This window comes from Rhinolophus sinicus, linkage group LG17 (genome assembly GCF_036562045.2).
Source record: "Rhinolophus sinicus isolate RSC01 linkage group LG17, ASM3656204v1, whole genome shotgun sequence".
Classification (NCBI taxonomy): Eukaryota; Metazoa; Chordata; class Mammalia; order Chiroptera; family Rhinolophidae; genus Rhinolophus; species Rhinolophus sinicus.
Genome location: NC_133766.1, coordinates 5,680,919 through 5,702,704, shown reverse-complemented (window position 1 = coordinate 5,702,704; position 21,786 = coordinate 5,680,919). Strand labels below are relative to the sequence as shown.

Genomic DNA, 21,786 nt, shown 5'->3' with positions numbered 1-21,786 from the left:
TTGGTGATCTTGTCCAGTGACAAGGTTTTAAATACCATTTCTATGCTACTGACTCATAACTACAGATGTACATTCTCATGGAACTTGATAGCTAAACTCCAGACTCATCTATCTAGTCACTTACTTGCAATCTCGGGTTGGATGTCTATGAAGGGTTGCAAACTAGTGTGACCAAATCTGAAAATCGGCTACCTACCACATGCATGCCCTTCCTGCTTCTCTGTAGTCTTCTCCATCTCAGAATTTGGCAATTTTATCTTTGGGGTTCCTAAGGCCTAAAATCTTGCAGTATTCCTTTATTTCTCTTTCTCTCTCCTGCCCTACATTCAATGTATCATCAACTTCTGGCAGCTCAAACCATTAACATGTAACAAGAACGTTCCCACTTCTCACCATCTCCACGGCCCCCACCCAAACCCAGCTGTGCCCTGGTATCTTGCCCAGGTTATTGTAATCGCCGTCTTCTTCTTCCCTTGACATTTCCAGTGCATTTTCAGAAGAGCAACCAAAGTTCCCCTGTACAAAGATAAATGAGAGCATATCCCTTCTCTAACTTAGAGCCGCTGAGGGCTTCTTGATCCCATGGAAGTAAAATTCAAAGTCCCTACAATGACTACACGGCCCTACGTGAAATTCTAGCCCCACCACTCCTCTCTGACCTTATCTCCTATGGTTGTTCCCTCCCCAGACACTGTCTGCAGTTTTGAACTGACCAGGCACGCTTCTACCCCAGGGCCCTGACACATGCTGTTCAAGCTGCCTCAAAGGTTCTTATACCAGATATCCCCATGGCTGATTCTTTCACTGTATTCAGGCCTCTACTTAAACGTCATCTCATAGGCACATCTTCTCTCTCCTCACCATCCCTGTTTCCCACTTTATTTTTCTCCATAACACATATAACTATGCATAGCAAAAGGTTAAGATGTTTAAGACTTGTATTTACTCATCCATAAACGGAGTGAACAATATCAAAAACAAAGAAATCAAAGCTGCTGTACAAATGGAAGGGCTTGTAAGAAAAGGGAAAATGAATAAATGAATGAGGATAAAGAGAAATAAGAACCTCAAACTCTGACCAAAAATGGCTAAAATTTAAAATGTGAAACATTATTAAAGTTTAAAAAATAAGTAAACAAAAGCCTGAAGCTACAAGTAAGTGTCACAGCAAAAATAGCTGCAAGATAAGGATTAAACTTGAAAAATAGTACCAAAAAAAGAGAACTTACAAAAGACCCTATTAAGTTGATACAAAATAAATATGTCTTTTAAATAAATAATAGGCCAAAACTGAATTAGATAAGAAGCTTGAAATGTAAAAGGAAAAGCTATACAAGATTTAGATTAAAAATAGTCCATCAATGAGGTAAAACATTTAAAATGTGAAAAAAATGGGCTTTTAAATTGAACAAAATTGAAGACAAAGGGATTACATAAGAAAAACAGGTTAGAGGAAAATTGGGAAGTACACGTGAACACAAAGTTTAAAGTTCAGAAATATAGGTGATGGCGGAAGAGGGAGCCAGATGGAACTGTTAGGAGAGAGGGACCCAGGAAAGTCCTTGGGGTCCATCTTCTGCTCAAGCAGTAAGGGTGGGGGGCCGGGGTCTCCCTCGGGCTTATCTCCTTTCTTCAATTTATAGTTCATACCACCCGCAAATGAATGCTCTGAATCAATCAATTAAACTTCCAAGTCCCTACGTAATAAGACCTGAAGTTCAATAGCTGGGCATTCAAGACCCTCTAGATTCCGTCTTGAGAAAGGTCTGTCTTTCCCATTCCGTCTCCCGCCTCCTCCCAACACAAGCCCTCCTTCCTGAGGCCTGCATTTCCCATCAGTCACACAGCCATGCCCTGCTCACAGCACCTTCCCTGCCTGGCACAGACTCCTCACTCTTCTCCATGATTTCCAATGAACGCCAGGTACCTCTGGTGTCCATGTGTCCCATGGCAGTTGACGAGGTGACAGCAAGCCACCTTGCCTCCGAAGCATCCGCCTCCTACTGGGGGATGACTTTGGCAGCCTCTACTGCTCTGCTTTCCTCTGCGATTTCGCTGTCTTCTCCACTCCTATAGCTCCAGCATCACCTGGGCACTCATCAGCCATGCGGCTTCTCGGGCCACTCTCAGACGGACTGGATCAGGCCATCTGCAGCTGGGGCTTGGCAGGCTGTGCTTGAACCAGCCCTCAGGGGATTTTGGCGATGCTCAAGTTGAAGGAGGACCGATTTCCATCGTCTTTACTACTCCATTTTCACTTAATCAAATATTGCGGCACGTAGGCTCGAGAGTCAGACTGCCTAGGTCTAAGCCCCAGTTCTACCCCTTCATGACCTTGTATGTGCTCCTTAATCTCTCTAGGCCTCAGTTTCCTCATTTGCTAAAGGGAGCCGGCAGCCTGGTTGCCAGGCCCCTTGTCTCTGTCTCTCCCCTGTTCACTCCTTCACTGAGCCAGCAGAGTTGGGTTTCTCAAATGTATTTCTCTTTGTACTGCACTGGCTTTCTTGCACTTTCAAATAGCAGTCAAACTCTCAGTCACAGCATCTAAGGCCCATCAGGACGATCAAGTACACCCCCAATCATTTCCTACCTCGCTACTATACATGCACCAGAACTAAGCCCCTTGCAGCTTTGTAATGGCCCAGGGGAGCCATAGAATTGCATACTGTCATTTTCCAGGTATGAGGCTCATTCTAGAACCCTCCTCTACCACCCTGAACACAACCAGCAGTCCCTCCATACCCACCTCTTCAGTGAAGGCTCCCTAGCTCCCCGCCTGCCTCCCCTTACCCCTCCGTCAGTGGCCAGTTCTTTCTCAGGATTATCATTCTATCAGACACATGAACCAGTAACAAAGTGGCAGCTCCTAAAGGGGGACCCTAACGTGACGTACCATGTCTGACACACAGAAGCACGTGCTCATTGAACTTTTCCTGGGTGTGGAGGAGACAAGTGGAGAGCGAGAGGCCAGCTTATTTGCCTGAACATCCCACTGTGAGGGCAGTCACACTGTCCACCACGTTTTGTCACTGTCACTGCGAATGCCACCTCAGTGCCTGCCATGTGCTCGGTGCCCAAATATTTTACTGGACAAATGAATGAGTAGAAAGCTAACAATCAACACCGAAATGGAGTAGCCTCCTCAGGAAAAGGGAGGAAATAGACGTGGAAGAGGGGACCTATTTATCATGACATCAAGGACTGTCTATGAATTACCTCAGTTAACCTCACAGTACGTGCATGCTGCGATTTCTCAGTAAAGCTGAGACTTAAAAAAGTTGAAATAACTGACCAAAGGTACAACAACTAGGGTCAGAAGTCACATTTGAACTGAGGTTGGTCCGATATCAAAAATTGCAGTAAATGGTTTGGATTTTTTTTTTTCCTGAGAAGCGTGTCACTTATATAATAGAACTGGATACCAAAGGGAAAATGGGATAGTGATGACAAGAGGAAGAAGGGCAAGGGAGATGTGGATGTTTGGGGTAGGGACAGAACAGGGTAAGGGAGACAAAGAAATAGAAGGGGAAAGTCATAGGTATTCATGAGAAACAATCACAAAGAGGAGTGTGAATAATCAAAATGGACAATAAGAAGCAATAAGGGAACAGAGCCCAAGACGGGCAGGCAATGACAAAACATATATACTGGGGACGCCAGAAAAATATATACACATGACTTGTGTTCATCTTTTGTTATCGGTATATACAGTTTACATACAGTTTATTTTAATACAACTTTTTCCTTTCTTAAAGTGTGTATACATTTTTTGGCACCGTGTGTGTGTGTGTGTGTGTGTGTGTGTGTGTGTGTGTGTGTATTCATTCAAGGACCTTATTAGCAAGGGCAGGAAATGCTCAACAGTTTTGGAAACGATTTGAACATTATCAAAAGCAAAGCCACAGGCCCTTTCTGCCCCTTCAGCACCTCTGCTGCTAAGTGAGTTACAGTAAAATCCAGAAGTAGGGCAGAAGAGCAGCTCTGCGTGGGCGTTCAAGCCACGTCAGCTCCAGGCAGGGGGATTGCCCCGGGGGGCAGCCAGGGACCTGTCCAAGGTTTGAGAGCTTCATCAGAAGCCAGCAGGGACACGGTGTCCGTGGGGACAAACACCTGGCGTACACTGTCCTCACTGGAGGGGGCTGGAGGGACTGACTGGAACATAGGGTTTCCAAGGGAAAGAACAGAAAGGGAAGATGAATGTACAGGCTGCAGCTTTGTGATTCTCTGGCTTCAAATACCACTGATGCAGAGCTTTGAAGGGGGGGGAAGATGTAGCTGAACAGAGAGGGAAGGAGAGGGTATTTTAGGAGGGGAAACAACCTGAGCAAAGACTCTGAAGTGGGAATGAGTGTGTGAGTGGGTGTGTGCTCATGTACACACTCATGCAATAGAAGACCTGTTTTGTACTGGAACATAGAAGGAGACAGGACTGGATACATATTATTTATCTCTAGCCGAGTTTGGACTGAGGTTCTGCATGGAGTACATCTTTCAGATCACAGCATCATCTGAAGGTGAGATGGAACCTTAGGGAGTCTCCTCACAGACCCCTCAAAACGGGGCCCGTAATTTATGTGACTTGATCAAGGACATATGAGGATAAAAACTATGAGCACATCTGTTGCTAAATGCTAAACACATGAAAGGATACGGCTGGTTATTATTAGGACTTTTCTGGGAAGTACAGGCGCTCCTCCCTGCCTGCTTCTTTCCTTCCTCCTCCTCTTTACATTACTACTTACTAAATACCAACTGTATGTCAAGCACATGGCAAGTGAACAGGACTAACATCACCCTTGCTTTCATGGAACTTACATTCTATGGTGAAAGGTGAGAGGGTGTGAACTGTGGAGGGGGAGAGGCAAGGCTGCCGTGGCTGGCTCTGGTTTGGCTCTTTTGTCCCCAGTGAGAACAAATCGAATGGTCTGTACTCAGCTTTCATTTCTATTTCCTGAGTATATTTCTAACTTTCCGTAAAAATAGCTGAGCTTAACAAGAATTAAAATGATCTAAGTAGTTTATGGATTCAAGAACATAGTGACAAAACATGGGAGAAATGTTCAGCCTGTGTAATCATTAAAGAAATGTAATTTAAAACAAATATGAGTCAGTGTTGCATATTTACTGAATTAATTCTAAAAATGAGTCCTCGCCCTGAAGCCACACAACTCAGTCTCTCCCTGGGTCTCTCTGATGCCTTTCAAGTCACTGTCCCCCAGCCAGAGCCCAGGAACTCATCCAGGATACTACCTTGCATTAATTTTCACATCTCCTTAGTGTCCTTGTGATTGTGACAGTGTCTCAGATGTTCCTTGTTTTTGATCATGGTGTCAGAAGAACATGTGTTAGGAAGCATCTCAACCCAGACTGAAGAATTTTGTGAAACAAACCTGAATTCAACTTGCAGTCTGCAATGAAGTCTAACAGATGTCAGCCAAACAGAAAATTATCTACAGATCTTTGACCAAGAAATAAATGCTTTTTGTTTTAACACAAGACAAAAACAAAAAAATGTAAAAAATAAAAAGACTTTTATATGACAAAATAATGAATTGGGTCAATGACATTGGAGAGACATCTGACCATATATAATAAGATCTATAGGATCTGTCATACCTCATGATTTAGTACATCAATGAATGAAGGAATGAAGGAAAGTTTGTATATGTATACAATTGAATATTAGTCATCCTTACAGAAGAAGGAAATTCTGCCATATTTGACAACATGGATGAACCTAGAGGACATTATGCTAAATGAAAAAGCCAGTCACAAAAAGACAAATACTGCATGAGTCCACTTACAGGAGGTATCTAAAATAGTCAAACTCATAGAAACAGAGAGTAGAATGGCGGTTGCCAAGGGCTGGGGGTTGGGGGGAATGGACAGTTGCTGTTCAATGCGTACCAAGTTTTAGTTATGCAGAATGAATAGGTTCTAGAGCTCTGCTGGTCAACACTGTGCCCCTAGTTAACTCTGCTGCACTGTGCACTTAAAAATGCAAGAGGACAGATCTCGTCTTACCACACTAGAGCACACAAGACATTTTGTAAAGGCAGAAGAACTATACAGGTAATGACAAGTATGTACTATGTAATACTAATTTTCCTCGATAGTATATGTTCACATAAAAATATACCATAAATTGGCATTTGAAATTCTTAAATATATATGGAACTATTATATGATCTATTCTCTCATGCTCTGGGAGAAATACCAGATTGAGCTTCCGGAGATCGAGGTGCTGGACATAACGCTATCGATGGCCGTGGGGCTCTTGGAGAAGTCACCTAACCTTCTTGAGCCTCTTCATTTACAACAAGGGATTACACTAGATGAGCTCTAGTTTACCTACCAACTCTGGGTAACTGTGATTCAGGATTTTAAAAATGTTTTTGTGATACTACTCACATGTGCTGTGTTTTTGTCTAATGGCACCAAAACGTGAACACTCATGAGAGCACACAGAATACTCACCTCTCAGGGAATGTATCCTATACACATGCTCTCTGCTTCCAGCTTTTCCTCTTCTCTTAGGAGTATAACATTGAAGGGTCAATATAATTATCACAGAAAAACAACATCAGACTTTCATTTTCCAAGCTAGTCACCACAACAAACGCACGTTCTTGCCTGGGGCTTTGAAGAGCTCCCCTCATTTCCTCTGTTACTGGCTATCAGTGGGTTTGGGTATGACACACCTCTCTCACTCCAAGCCATAAAGGTAAAGGGCACAGGGAGAGAGTAAGACTCATGAAGCCATGACTCATTTTTGCATCTTTTGGTTTTTGACCAAATGCCAACAGATGGCAAAAGATAAATAAACGAGTCTTCAATAATGGCTTATATGGAAACCAGTAACATTATGGGTGATTATTCTAGTTTCATTATTAATTTTCTTCTTCCTAAAACAATAAATAAATGTACCACAATAGGCAACGAGTACAACCCTAACACTTTCTGGGAGTAGAGAGAAGTTGCATTGTCCAGCTACTTGTGTGATTTCCTCACACACCTGCAAGTAACCGATGAGGTAGTAACTGTTCACCTAAGTCCTTGGGGTTTCTGACCGCCACGGGAAATGTATGTCATGTGTGTAACAAACTATGAGTTTCTCTTTCAAAATGCATTCATTTTCTTTTCTTAAAAGTAGCACAATTGGAAAAATGCTTTCGAAAAAGACCCAGATCAACACCCGATACAACATAAGTAGGATGCAGACTTGGAAGGAAGCGGACAGAATCCAGCTCCCTCCTTTTCGAAAGGAAGCAAACTATAGTTCAAAGACAAATGACTTGGTCAGGACAGCAGAGGCAATGAATAGTGGTGCCCAAACAAGTCAGGGTCTCTGGAGCCTCCTCACAAAACCCTTTCCAGCACTCACGGGCCTCTGGAAGTGATGGTCTCAACGCTCTGAACGTTTATTTCTGTGGGTCATGACATTCTGAGAAGGAACAGAAGATGAAACAGTGGTGCTCCCTTCTAAGCATAGTCTCTACAATGTAGCAAGCACTGATAAATGCCTGTAGGATGAATGTATCGAAAAGTACATCACATTGAACAAAAAAATTCTGACCTAAGAATGATGCCCTCCCCAAAAAAGGCATAAGTATGATAACAGAATGTCTCTGTGTTCCCAGATGTAAGTCTTACCTCCTTAACAGTATTTTAAACTCTGTATGAGCTGGAACTATACAATTTGTTTATTTTTGTGTCCCCTACATTACAGTGCAAGAAATGTTGTCACAAAGGCTATCTTTCTTGATCCTGAAATCAGAACAGATAATATTTAAAAGGATCTTTGCTTCTTGGGGTGGTGAATTGTCTGACAGATGGGATTTTTGTTGGTTTTTAAACAGTTTCATTGAGATATAATCTGCATACCATATATTCGCTCATTTAACGTGTACAATTCAGTGGCTTACCATGTGGTACAACCATCACCCCAATAAATGTTAGAACATTTTCATCACCCCAAAAAGAAGCCCCTATCCCTTAGCCATCATTTCTGCCTCCACCCCAGCCCCCAGCCTGTGGCAACCACTAATCTACTTTTTGTCTCTATAGACTTGCCTATTCTGAATTTTTCATATAAATGGAATCATACAATATGCAGTCCTCTATGTCTGGTTTCTTTCACTTAGTGTAATATCTTCAAGGTTCATTCATGTTGTAGCGTGTGTCAGTACTTTACTCCTTGTAACGACCAAATAATATTCCATTGTATGAACACAGCACATTTTGGTTATCCAGTGATCAACTGATGGACGTTTGAGTTATTTACACTTTCTGACTATTACTAATAATGCAAATATGAATATCCCTAAATACATTTTTTTTTCAAGCATGTCTGTTTTAATTTCTCCTGGGTATATATCTAGGAGTGGAATTGCTGGATCATTGGCAGATGGTGTGTTAATATGAAAATATTTTAGATAGCAGGGCATTTGTTATGATTTATTCAGGAAATGGGACACAGTAATAGAAATAAGATCAATCTCCTATAAGTTGTTGCCAAGCCTACAGAGGAATTTATCAGTCTTTCTTGACCTGGCTTTAAGTCCAGGGCCAATCCTCGTCATTTCCCCATTTTAGACCACCGCACATTTCCCTAGTACACTCCTCCTGTACTCAACAAAGCTATGGAATCATCCTGAAAATGCATACTTATTATTGGGAACATCATAGAAGGCAATGTACACATATACAATTTTACCTCGCATTTTCTCAGACAGGTTTTGAGCCACCTAAATAATAGCAATAAAGCTTTATACTCTACAGTTGTAAATAAAATTGGTAGCTGTTATAACTAGTGGATTGTATTGGATACAGTTTACAGAACAGTAGATATATCATTTATATGCTATCGACACACTTTATACTCTACTGCAATCCTCTTCAGAGTCAAAATGAGCTCTAATTTGGATTCACTTTATTAAAGCTAGCACATGGCATCACTATTTTTAAATTAAAATATAAAGTATATCCTTGTTTTCAAAAATCATCTGGTCATACATTTGACTTAATTGATGTTTAATTCTTGATCAGTAGGGCAACCTTCACTGATGGATACCGTTATTTACTTGACAAACTGTGGTCCACTTTATATGCGCTATGACATAATTTCCAGGAACTCACTGTGGTGAAAACTGGGGACTTTCTGCACCAGTGTGTTGGACTGTACCCTCCCTGACCTCACCCTCAGCGGTGAGGAAGATGACTCTCCCGCTCTATTTCAAGGTAGCCCTGGCAAGAATGTGGGGGGGAGGGGTAACCCTGGCTATGGTGGGCCAGCCTCTCAGCAATCTACTTCACCAAAAAGTACCTGCTAGTGAAAAGACTGCTCTTTGCATCTCTCTCTTCAGACAAAAATTGAAAATCTTAGACAACTGTTATTTACCAGACAGATTTTATCCCCTGGCAGTTGATCTTCAAAATTTGATAATGCAACTGGCAAGTCAGGCTTGAACACTTTCCTTTGTATTCAAGCTCTGAATGGTAAAGTAAGACTCAGCTGATTCCTACACTCTTAGTTCAGCTATGTTATGGCTTTCACAGTAATTATAACCTGGGTGCCTTCTCAACTGTAAACATGTAGACCGTAATCAGTCAGCCAATTTTCTCTGTCATGGTCAGGATTACTCTTTTCAATGCAGAGGTCATGTGATACAGGGAAGGAAGATGACTTTGCAAAGCCTACATTCCAGCCCACCTGGCTCTTCTATTTGCAAGATGAGTACTTTGGATATATCACAATCTACCCTTTAATGAATTGGAGGTAATTATAGTATGACAGAGACAGTATATGAGTTCACCAAATCCTGTCTTACTTTCCTCTTCCTAGTCAACAGAGAGACTGCATGTCTCAGCCTTGCAGTGAGCTTGGGGCCATTACGACTAAGGGAAATTCAACCTTTAAAAACATCCCCGGGGACCTCTGGCTTTCCCTTCTTCTGCTATGGTAAACTCAGAGGCCATGCGTTCAAATATGATTTGTGTTTTCTTAGATCCCATATTTGCCTATGTGGCATCTATTAACCAAAGTAATCCAGAACCAAACGAATGGCCACGGTTGTTTACAACTCCCCTGTGATCCAGCTTTCGTGAGTGCACAAAAATCACATTACAAACGCCCTAACCAATGCCAAGTTGATACCCCCAACCACCTTCTTTATCTAACTTGCACCGACCACGCCAATATTTCCCGTGCCCTAAATCACCCAAGGCCTGGCACTACCCCAGAGCCCACCAGGACTATTCAAACCAGCCAGCGCTGAGTCATCTCCCCTACCCTGCAACCCAGCAAGGGCTCTGGACTATGCCTCCCCTCGCTCTGCCTCTGCCCTCTGAACAGCTCTAGGCTTCTCCACATGGTCCTGCATGATGTGCTGTGGCCTCTTGTTTCTAGGGGACTGTGAGTAACAATGAACTTTTTTTTAATGCTAATCGACCTCTCCATGTTGTCACTTAGTCACCTTTATAGATTAAGATACAAATCAAGGTGATGACCTCGTAAGATGAATCTTTCCTGACCAGCACTGGACTTTGCACAACTGGGTGATAAAGATTTTGCTAAACCACTGAAATTTTAGGGGTAATTTGTTACTACAGCTTAGTTGACCCTGTTTTCATCAACAGAAAACCCTCACTTTCCATGTTCATTTCAATGATTAAGAAAACAATAATTGTAAGTGAAGTATGTAAACTTCGTGGTACAAAGTCTTATGCTTGGAACTCAAAAAATGGTAGTTACGATGATGATGATTCAACAACATCTAAACATAATGTGTGTAAATAAAGCAAGTATGATTTGTCTATTAATCCATCAAGTGAAAATACCACAACAGGTTTTCACCAGACATAATGCATCTGTTTGAAACATTGACCTAAAAGAAAGAATGTGGTGCATAAAAAATGCACTTTGGCAGTTCATTCAAAGAGATAGGAAGTCACTCCCATGGAAACTGGAAATAAGAACAAACAGCCTCGTTCTTTAGGAGTGGCACTTTCCAGACTAGACCTCACAGACAGAAAACAACCAAGAATTCAGAGGACAGCCCACACCGAAATACAGGGGGCAGAGGCTTTGCTCTGCATGGTCTTCTTACATGGATGCTCTATGCCTCCAGGAGGGTAGTGAATGACACATAGCAGAACACTTAGTTTGTATAATGCTTCACAGCTGATGAAGCACTCGCACCAACATTCTAATAAGAGCCACGTGAAGTGACCAGGGAACTGGTCACTTCACACAACACAGACGAGAACTATGCCCCTTGTGTATAACAGCATATGACTCCCCCAACCCACTTCGGACGCTGCTTCCAGAACGTAGAGACTTTATTTTTCTCTAACCGTAAAACCAGAAAAGAACAGACGCAGTGGGTGACATCAGGACTCACACACGTCACCTACAGCTTTGCTACTCACTCCGCGTCTATGGAACAGCCGTATGGACATCGCTGGGGAGCTTGTTAGAAATACAGAATCGCAGGCCTCACCCCAGACCTAGTGGGTCAGATTCTGAATTTCAACAGGATGTCCAGGCGCTTCCCAGGCACGTTCCCATGTGAGAAGCACTGCTTTGCAGGAGTGGTTACAATTGTGTGCCTGCGATTCAGGAACCTCTAAATTGAGTCAGGGAAAAGAGCGTGGAGAGTCACGAAAACAAAACTAGAATATGACAACAACAAACCAATATGAAAAGTCAACCTTTTAGTTTACTCTCTCTGAAAGTGGAACCTGTTCATGGGAACAGAGACAGACTGCTTGGAGTCTAGAAAAGAGAAACCCCAAAAACAATGTTTTCTCTACATCTTCTGCACTAATTGACAAAGAGGGTACTCTGACCTATGAACGCACACATTTGCTCGCAGAGTATCAAAGTTGAGTGCCCCATATAATACCCTCAGAATCTAATTTCATGTTTTCTATGCATTCTTCTGATTATACTTTGACTTATCATCTCAAGTTGTTTTTTCAACGTGGCAAGAACCAAACAATTAGACCAAAACATTCTACATCACTAGCAACTGTACCTTCCATTATAAGTGAATATGTTGGCTGACTTTTTTCAAAATCAGCTAATTAGGAACGTGGTTAGGACAAACAAGTCTCCCTCAGTCCACTATCCATGTGTGAATAAAATACGTTCTTCTGGACATTGGTGACTACTTGCTAGAAACGTGACTGCCTGAGGTTATGGCGGAATGGCCACATGGTACGTCTTGATAATGATAACAAACTCTTATTAAGCAATTAATATATTCCAAAAGGACTTTGCCTCTATTAAGTAATTTAATTATCAAGATTCATGGATTATTATCCCCATTTCACAGGTGAGAACATACAGGCACAAAGTCATTAAGTAACTTGACTGAGTTATGCAGTGACGGAAACAGGATTTTAACCCAGGCAATCTGGCACCAGAGCCTGCCCTCTTAACCACTGGGCTTTTCTGACTCCACCTTGTCTCTCAACAGTTGTTATATACTGGCGTTTCCTCCCTACTTCTCCCACCTGTCCTTTTTGGATTAAGTTCAAAAACATGAAGAGTCCTAAAGTACTAGGAACTAAAATCTCTCGATATAAAAAAGAGATTAAAGCCCCAAGCATTAGTGAGTGACTTTCCCCTAGGTAGCTGAGGATACACCCCTGGGACTTACAGATCAAACCACAGACATTCTCTATCTGGGAGCCCCTTGGATTTGCTTCTCTTGGTCTTGAGGACGGAATAGCACAGAAGCCAAGGGTGGATGGGGCTAGGGAAGGGGCAGGGGACAGAGTTCCCTTTGTGGGGGCTCAGGCAAAGAGGAGTCTAATTAACTCAACAAGTTGCACTACTGGGGTTTGGGCCAAGAATTCTACAGAAACACAGGTCATGCTTTGCCTCACCTGGACCTCTATGGGTATATTTCTCTTGGGAGCATCCCAGGGAAGTGGCTACGGTGACGCAGAACTCAAGAATTTACAACCCCAAATCGCTGACCAAACACCGGCATTACCCATATGACAAACACAACAGAAACAGCATGGCATTTGACAGATAAGAAAACTGATAAACCATGGAATGAAGGGCTTACCTCTCGTCCTCTGAGAGGGGCAGGATGGAGCTGAAACACGTTCTCTCAGGTGTCTGTGACAACCAGGATGGTCCAGTGAACTCTCCTCGTGACATGAGATCAGTGGTTTGCAGGCCTTTCTCTGCCCAGCACACCTGTGAGAAACAATACATTGCCGTAAGGTACAGTAACACCTCAAATGAGATTTGTAATAAGCTACACGACCCTGGCCCCTCTAGCACTAAATCATGAAATCTTGCTGCTCAGTATTTTTAAGATACATTTGGCAATATGCTAACCCCATGTCATTGCCGTAAGGAGAGAAAACCAGTTTAGTAAAAAGGAGCAGCGGTGTGAGATTTCAGTATAACCTTAAACGGAACCTGAACACTCAACCAGGTCAAATACTCCTGACGACTGATAATTGGGCTTCTCCTACCCCCTCCTACTCTTCGGCAATAGCAAAGAAACAAAGAATGGTCCAACAAGCAGTAACTTATAACTGCAGTGACTTACCTCATTTTACATTTGTTAGAAAAATAAAATAACTTCTATTATTATGTATTTTTAATTTATTTAATCAATGTTTCCAAATATTTGCTGTCTGTCTGTCTATCTATCTATCTATCTATCTATCTATCTATCTATCTATCTAATTTCTCATTATAGAAAACACTTAGAATAACTTCCCAAGGGTCAGGAGGCAGTGGGTGGCACACAAAAACCCCAGCAAAGGAAAACACTAGCATTTAGTGTTAACTAATTTCTTTATAAACATTGATCACGGCAGTTGATGGGCTCCTGTACTGCTTATAAGAAATCGTACAGGCCTCTAAGTATGTATTACTTTCTAATATTTGTTTAGAAACTAGATTTACAATTTCCACAACATGCAAAATTAAACAGGTCACCTATTTTTAATGTAGTCTGGAGTACAAAAAGGTTTGCAAAAATTGAGTGCATTTCTGACATTTTAAAGTATTTTATGCATTTCTGAACCACTTTTACCATTGCAAAGATTTAAGAGTCTAAAGAAGCCTAAAGAGTATTGATTTATGTGCAATGAGTGCAATAAACTCTGAGGAACTGCAAGAGGAACGTCCATGAAGCAGTGTGGGGAGACACAGTCTACCACATCAAAAGGAGACTCTCAACAACGAGGCTGGCAGAGTTTTGTAGAAGTGCAATTGTAAATGAGCAGAACTAAATGCCATAAATTAAGCAATAGAAATACCAGATGAAAATAATCCACGTGTAAAGCATAATATAAGAAAGAAGTTACAATGAAGAGAACTTTCATGCAAGATGTTTCGGAGAATAAAAGTTAAAAACAATTCAATGCATATAATAATTTCAATAACTATCAAGATCAGTTAGAAAAAGTTTGTGTTATACCGAATAAGCAAAGCTGAAAGGAATATTTATATTTATATAGAGCGGCCAAGCGATTATTCTTTCTTTAAGTTGGAAGAACCCCCTGAACCAGGTGCCTGGGTTAAACGTGACCAATCCCACCAAACTGTCATCCAGAGGGTTGGTACAAGGTTACTTTTCCACCACGTGCCTTTTTCTCATACCAGTGCTAACTCTGGGTATTGTTTTTCAATTAAGAATTTTCTAGTTTGCTAAGCAACGAAGTCATATCCTATTATTTTAATGTATCTTCTATTTCCAGTGTAGCTGAACACTTTTTTTGCACGTTTTTTAGACTTTTGTATTTGTTTCAGAAATTCCCTGCTTATGTGCCTCCTGCCCGTTTTTCTCTTGGAAAATCCATTTTGCTCGTATTGACCTAGGAAGGTTTTCATATAGTCTGGCTACTTATAGGCCATATATGTTAAGTATGTCTATTTTTCATGACTGGAAATTTGCTTTCTGATTGGTTCAAACAACTCTGGGCTATTTGGGAGGCTCGCAACTGAGTTACAGTCTATTTAGACTCAGATCAACAGATCTGACCGTACACCCTCAATGGCTTCCAATGGCTCCTCTGTTTACCTCAAACAGGAAGTTTCCCAAAGCTCACATCAGGGCCTCTGCCTGTCTCCCCCACATCTCTTCCTTCAGACGTTCAGGTACCTGAGCAGTTTTCACAATGCTGAGCTAACTCCTAAATCTACATCACTGTTCCTGACTCCGTCTACCCTGCATGCCAGCAGCCTGGTTTCATTTGCCTGAGGAACCCTTTCCCTAAGTTTTCATTAGTCCGTCGACCCACTCAACTGCATTAACGGCAGCTCTTCAGCACACCTAGTAAATATGAAGCATTGTGAAGTTGTATCACCTCAAAGATTTCAAACCCAGTCACCTGCTGCCCACAAATCATTCTTCCATTCCAAAGTCCCTTTTTGGTTAATTGTATCCCCAACTCCTGCTGTTTCATTAAAAATGTCATGACCCTCCATTCTCTGTTATCGCCATATACAATCTGTTTTTTTGTTTTGTTTTGTTTTGGGCTGATGGCTCAAAAATTAATTCTTTCCTTTCTTTCACACAGCTGCCATTCTGGTCGAAGCCCCCCTTACCATCTGGCACCTCTCCAGCTGCCATAGCTTCCTACTGGTCACACTGATTCCAGCTGTTTCCCACTTTGATTCATTTTGTCACTTGTGCTCGATTGCTCTTCCTACACTCTGCCTCTGAAAATGTCATTCCTCTAGTCACCAACCTCAAGTGTTTGCTCTGCCTATGGTGGCAAGTCCCAGGCCCATCCGCCCCTCGCGGAAGTGTCTCCTAAGCCAGTTCCACCTGTTCTAACCCATTTCCCACTGCTGCACATCAGAAACGTAGTAGCTGCCTCGCGTTGTTTCTGTACTGTCCTCCACACGTGCCTTCTCACCTTTGCTGATTCAATTCTGCTTGATGATAACCCTCTCTTTTCTCTATTAGTTCAAACCCCACACACCTCACTCTTCAAGGCACAGCTCAGGTCTTCTCTCTTCCAGGAAACTGGCCCCAACTAAAACCATTGTTCAATTTTCTTAGAACTGAGCAGATTTCACAGAGCACCCTCAAGGACTCTGAGCCTCAGAAAATCTTAAATTCTGTTCAATCAAAATTTACGGAACACGCATTATGCAACAGCCCCTGTTCTAGGAACTGGGACAAGAGCAATGAATACAAGAGATCCCTCCACTCTAGGAGACCTTGCCCAGTGGAGGAGACAGATATGTAAATACATGTATCATTTCATGAAAACGTGGGAAGTGAGAGTTGTGGGTAAACACAGTGCTGTGATGGGGAGAAGAGGGGGCATTTAATCCAACTAGGGGTTCAGGGAAAACCTTCCAGAAAAGATACCATGTGACGAGAAGGTTAAAAGATGAGTAAGAGCTATTAAAAAAGAAATGTGTGAAAGGAGGGAGGAGCTTGAAGCAAGGACTGGGGAGAGGTAAGACCGGAAGCCAGCAGAGGCAGTAAGCCAGGCATCTAGGTTTTTGTAAACTGTTAAGAACTTTGCACTCTGATCTGTAAATGATAAGGAAGCACCAATGATGTTTAAGCAACATGGTTAAATGATTGGGTTTTGTGGAGTATTCTCTCTACATTATGGAGACCAGATTTAAGGGCAGCAAGATGGGAGAAAGGGAACTACATACTGCAATGCTCCAGGCAAGAAATAATGAGAACCTGCAGGAGGAGACTGATTTTAGGAATAGGGCTAAAGACATAGATTGGAAAAAATACTGAAGAGCTAAAACCATTACATCGTGCTGGTTGCCTAGACACGGAAGGTTCAGGGAAATGAAAAGTCTCACAAGACCCCGAAAGTCTCTGGTTTGGGCCACTGGATTGTATGTAGTGCTAGTAACTAAGCTAGAAATGAAAAAGCCATAGTACGTTGTGGGGAGGTTGGTGGTGAGGACTGGAGGTGACAATCAGAGAATGACCATGAGCACAGTTTGGGGATACACTGAGTTTGTGATTCCTATAGGATATGAGAAACTAAAGCTCACACGTGAGGTCAAAGCTAAAGATAAAACTCAGGCATTGATCATTGTTCCACTGAGAGATAAAACGATAGTGATGGGATTCCTGAGCAAAGTGTGTACAGAGAGAAATGGAGACTTGGGCCGGGATCGAATCCTGGGGTTCACGAATGAATACACAGAAAAAGGCAGAGTCCATAAAGACCAGAAAGGGATGGTCCGAAAAGCAGGAGGGCTGCCAGGACAGGTTGGAGTGAGGAAGGAAAGGCCAGAGGGTTTTAGGATGGGGTGTAAGATAAAGGCTGAGAAAGCATCCTTGGGCGTGGCAGTATGAAGTTCCCCGGGGACCTTTAGAAGAGAGTGTGGGCTCCAAATGGTCATGAGTTGAAGAGTGAATGAATAATAGTCAGGAGGCATAACTTCACGGAGAAAGAATCAGGGCACAGAGAGGAGATGTGGGGCCAAGAGACAGCTGACTAAGGTTAACGAAAAACTGATGACCGAGGCAGCCAATAAACTAAGAATCATTATTTAATTCATTGCTTTAAAGAGAACAAAAGAAAACAGTATACAAATACACAGTTCAATGCCAAATACCTCTTTCATTCCCAAGACCAGAAGAGAAGTAAAGCCACGTGCATGGGCACTGCCTTTGGCAGAATCCTAACCGACATTTTCGTGTACAGGAAAATTATGAAGGTTCTGCTCTCACCAGGAACCAAAAGCATATCAAACTGTTCAGGCATCTTCTGGAAAGACAACTTTGGGTGTAGTCACTTCGCTTTCAGGGAAGCTCAACACCGTTTCTGGAAGGAGTCACTGCACCACCGTGTGGCAACCTTAAGAATAGCGTTTCCCTCAGCTTCCCCTCGCAGGTAGATTTCTGGCTGGAATCCCAGAAAAGGAGAATTCCGCAGCTGGAAGAGACCGTCCAGCCCCTGTCCTTGTTGAACAGATGAGGAGAGCACAGGTGACTTGCCTAATTTTTCAAAATGTCCTTTTATTTTTAGCTGTGTATGGATATCTTGTGCATATATGAGGGTTTATATATTTAGAAGGCAGACAACAACAACAACAAAACACACATAATCTTTACATTTTCATTCAAACTCAAGGGTAGGATTCCTATCGGACTCCCTGTTTTCGGTGCAACACGTTGATGAAATGCAGCAATAGGCAGAGATCTTTGTTCCTCACTAATCCTTAGCGACACCCACATTTCACAAATTAACGTGGTATTTTGTATAAATCGAGACATTGAAATTATATTTTTTTAAATGCGTGTGAGCTCCAAAGGAATGGTAAAATAGGAAGCATGCGTACTGAAGATCTAATCTAAGGAGGTTAGGAGAACATTTTTATCATCTTAAGATATAAAAAGCAGTTCTATACTATCTTTTCATCATTTTGCCTCTCTCTCTCTCTCTCTCTCTCTCTCTCTCTCTCTCTCTCTCTGATAATTAAAGGACCAGACATCATAAAGAAAACTTGGAGATTTCAAGGGGGAAAGGCATTTAAAAAAAAAAAAATCACTCAAAATGTCATAACCCAACAATAATCTTTGTACTTTGGAACTTTCAATCCTTTCCAAATGTTTTAAATTAAAGATATCACACTGTCATTGTATTTGTCCCACAGATTTAGTTGACAGTTAAAAAAGATTTGTCATATTTACAGAAGTTCTTTCACTTTTTTATTTTAAGCCCATTTAACCAAAACAGTCACCAACTCTGGGACTTTAAACAAATGTCCGACATTTCAAGCAGAGCGAAGTGGACAACTTTTGTCCAATGTGGTGTCTTCAGCCAGGCTACTGACTAGTGCATTAACACTGCCCTTAATTATTTTTAACATTCCTTCATGTGATGGCTTCTCCCTGCATCTTTTTATCTGCCAGTGCAAGGGTGAATTCTAGGTCCCCGGGGAAGGGAGCACACTTAATCGGCAAGGCTAGAACCCCTGGGCTCCTGAATGCAACACCAGTAGGACTAGTACCGGTCACGGTGATGGTAACGATCCACGGTCCATGAAACTCGGGTAATAGAAATGCTTCCCACACCTCTCAGTCATCGTAGCAACCCAATTTTACACACACACCTATTTTCACTCCTGCCAAAAACCAGAACTACGTCAAGGCAGATTTCAAAAGACACAAATCCATAAGACGGGGAGAATGGAAGATGAGACCACAGCACCACAACCTGGAAACTGGAGAGAGATGGACAAGTGATAGCCAACTTACCATGTCTGAGAAGGCTGAATCCCGTAGGGACAGTGCACTAAGCTGGGAAGAACCGACCCAGTTAACATCATAGAATCTTCCAAGGGCTCAGGAGCCCCAAGCTCTCTGGGACTTGGGGTAATAGGGCTGTCTGCAATAAGGAAGACCGAGCGAAGACGACTTCAGAAGCAGTCAGAAGCTTCCTTCACCATCTCCACATTTCCCTTTCCCTGCCTTGGCAGAAGTCTGAAGATTTGTTCTCTGAAAGGGTGACCGATGGATTCTGGGTCTGGAGGACAGCAGGTGTAATAGAGGGCATGAGTGCCTGACCCAAAACACAGGAGTGAGGAGCTGTGCAGAGTGCATGCTGAATGCAACCAACTCTTGCCGTCCTCCCCCACTCTGCCTGGAGAACTCGAGCAGAAAGACCCTTAGACTCCAGGCAGGAAGTTGGAATCTAGCCAACGGGGCTCAGTGAGGCCGTGTGATGTAAGAGACAGAGCTGATGGGGACTGTTTCCGCGAAGACTCTCACCTCAGTGAAATCACCTGATTGATCTGAGCACAGAATCTGCTTGTGAGGCAGGTCCACCTCCTTACCCAGCCTTGGTGGTCCTCATCCTGCAAGGTTGAAGCGTGGTTCTCCTCTATACCCTTCTGCTAAGGCCAGCTGAGGACATGTCTTTCACACAAAGATTCAGCCTGCTCTACCCCATTCCTGCGGGCTGCGGTAGGTGGTGAGACACAAAGCTGAAAACACAGAGCAGTCACTCCATTTGACCACGTTTCTATCAGATGCTCAAAGCCTGGTCCACACTACAGCTCTGCCACAGCCCCAACTGTGGTCCCTCCTAGGTTTCTCGTGCACGATCATGCCCACTGACTTCCCCAAGGGACTCTTATAAACTCTCAGAAAAACGAGCCAAACTATGATCCAGAGACACTACTCAGCTTACCAGGTCCTGGGAGCAGTGGCATAGTAATAGCGGCGTAGCCCTTTCTATACACAAATGGATTTCAGGCATCACTCAGATTGCCGAGAACTCCACACCGTGCTCTTTAGGGATTCACATGCCAGTGGTGAACTACAGCCCTTACTTGTCACAGGAAAGTAAAGATAAATGAGCGCAGCGTCGTACCTGCTGCTTAGGTCACACCTGGTCTGGCACTTACACTCTCAGCTCTCAGCCATACCGAAGGCTTAACTAACTCCCTGGGACACGTGAGGACACAAACGCCACCTCGTGGGATGTGTCTAAAGGGAGTGACGCAAAGAAGACAGGCCTTCTCCTGCACAGACCACCTGGCTCTGCCACCAAAGGGCACTCACTAACTGTTACCTGACAAAAATGAGAGGTGCTTCTTTGAGCAGATAGAAAACATCTCTTGAAAACCCCCAAGTGGACTGAGGTGATAAGGGTGGTAGAGAAAAACGGTCAAGAGATTGGGCTTTCAGATTAATTCAAACCCAGACTCCAAAGCCTACTAGCTAATCCCCTTCGTCAATTTACATAACTTATAAAATGACAACTTCTGTTAATCAATAAATATCCCTTCCTTTCTGTAAAAAAAAAAAAAAAAAATTACATAACTTACCAAAATTCATTCTCTTTATCTGTAACATATGGTCACACTTTTTTTGTTGTTCAGTCAGTACCATTCACACATGTGTTAAACAAATGTTTACTGTGGATATAATATGTGCCAGTCACTGTATTGACATCTAGGATGGATCAGTTACAAAAAAAAAAAAAGAGGAAGAGATTTGTAAAAGTCCCCTGCCCTTTTGGAACTTATATTCTCAAGGAGGATATAAGCAAAAACCAAATAGTAAACATAGCAAATATGCAGTGTATTGGAAGGTAGGTCTGGGGGGCAGGGGGAAAGCAGGGGATTAGAAGTTCAGGGGAAGGGTGCAGTTTGCCATTTTAAATAACAGGGTTAAAATGGCTTCAATGAGAAGAAAACAACTGAGCAAAGACTTAAAGGAGGCTGGGAATCACATAACATGACGCAAACCAATGCTTTCCCTGCACAGCACTCATGACATAGTAGGTGCTCAGTAAATCACGAGGGTGATGCGAAGGAAGAGGAATTCTGCAACAGATCATGGTCCCAAATGAGCAGATGAGTGGGGTCATGGGCTGTACCTTTTGGGCTCTTCTTACAAAGGGACATGCTTTAATAATAGTAACCATCATTCACTGAACTTTGCCTATGTGCTGAATATAGTGCTAAGTTTTAAAATATTTTATCTCATAGGCAGACATCCCTATGAGGCCAAACTGAGACTGACCGAGAGAAGTTATTTGCTCGGGGACACGGAGCTGTCAGTCAAGTAGAGGTGGGTGTTTATGAATTTGGGCCAGGTGTTTCTGATGATGGCATTCTTAGCCCCCATGCTGCTGTGCCTCTCGGATTTGTTCTCAGTCACTAGGAAACAGGCGTGGAGTGGTAGGGTCCGGACTGTGTAGACCCCTTCATCTGCATTCGATCACGCAGCCTCACCAAGCAGGCCTGACCCAAACGTCATATGCCTCAGACATAAAGTCAGCTAGGTAACAACCCTCCACAAA

The 21,786-nt window shown here is 42.7% G+C and overlaps 1 long non-coding RNA gene across 2 annotated transcripts in view; it reads right to left on the bottom strand.

Annotated features, from left to right (window-relative positions):
• Positions 1–21,786, bottom strand: part of LOC141569361 (uncharacterized) — a 366,511-nt gene that overhangs the window by 285,480 nt on the left and 59,245 nt on the right. For both annotated transcript variants that reach the window (XR_012492902.1, XR_012492903.1), the window contains exon 3: positions 13,083–13,216. This is a non-coding gene — a long non-coding RNA (uncharacterized LOC141569361). The remainder of the gene's footprint in view (positions 1–13,082; positions 13,217–21,786) is intronic.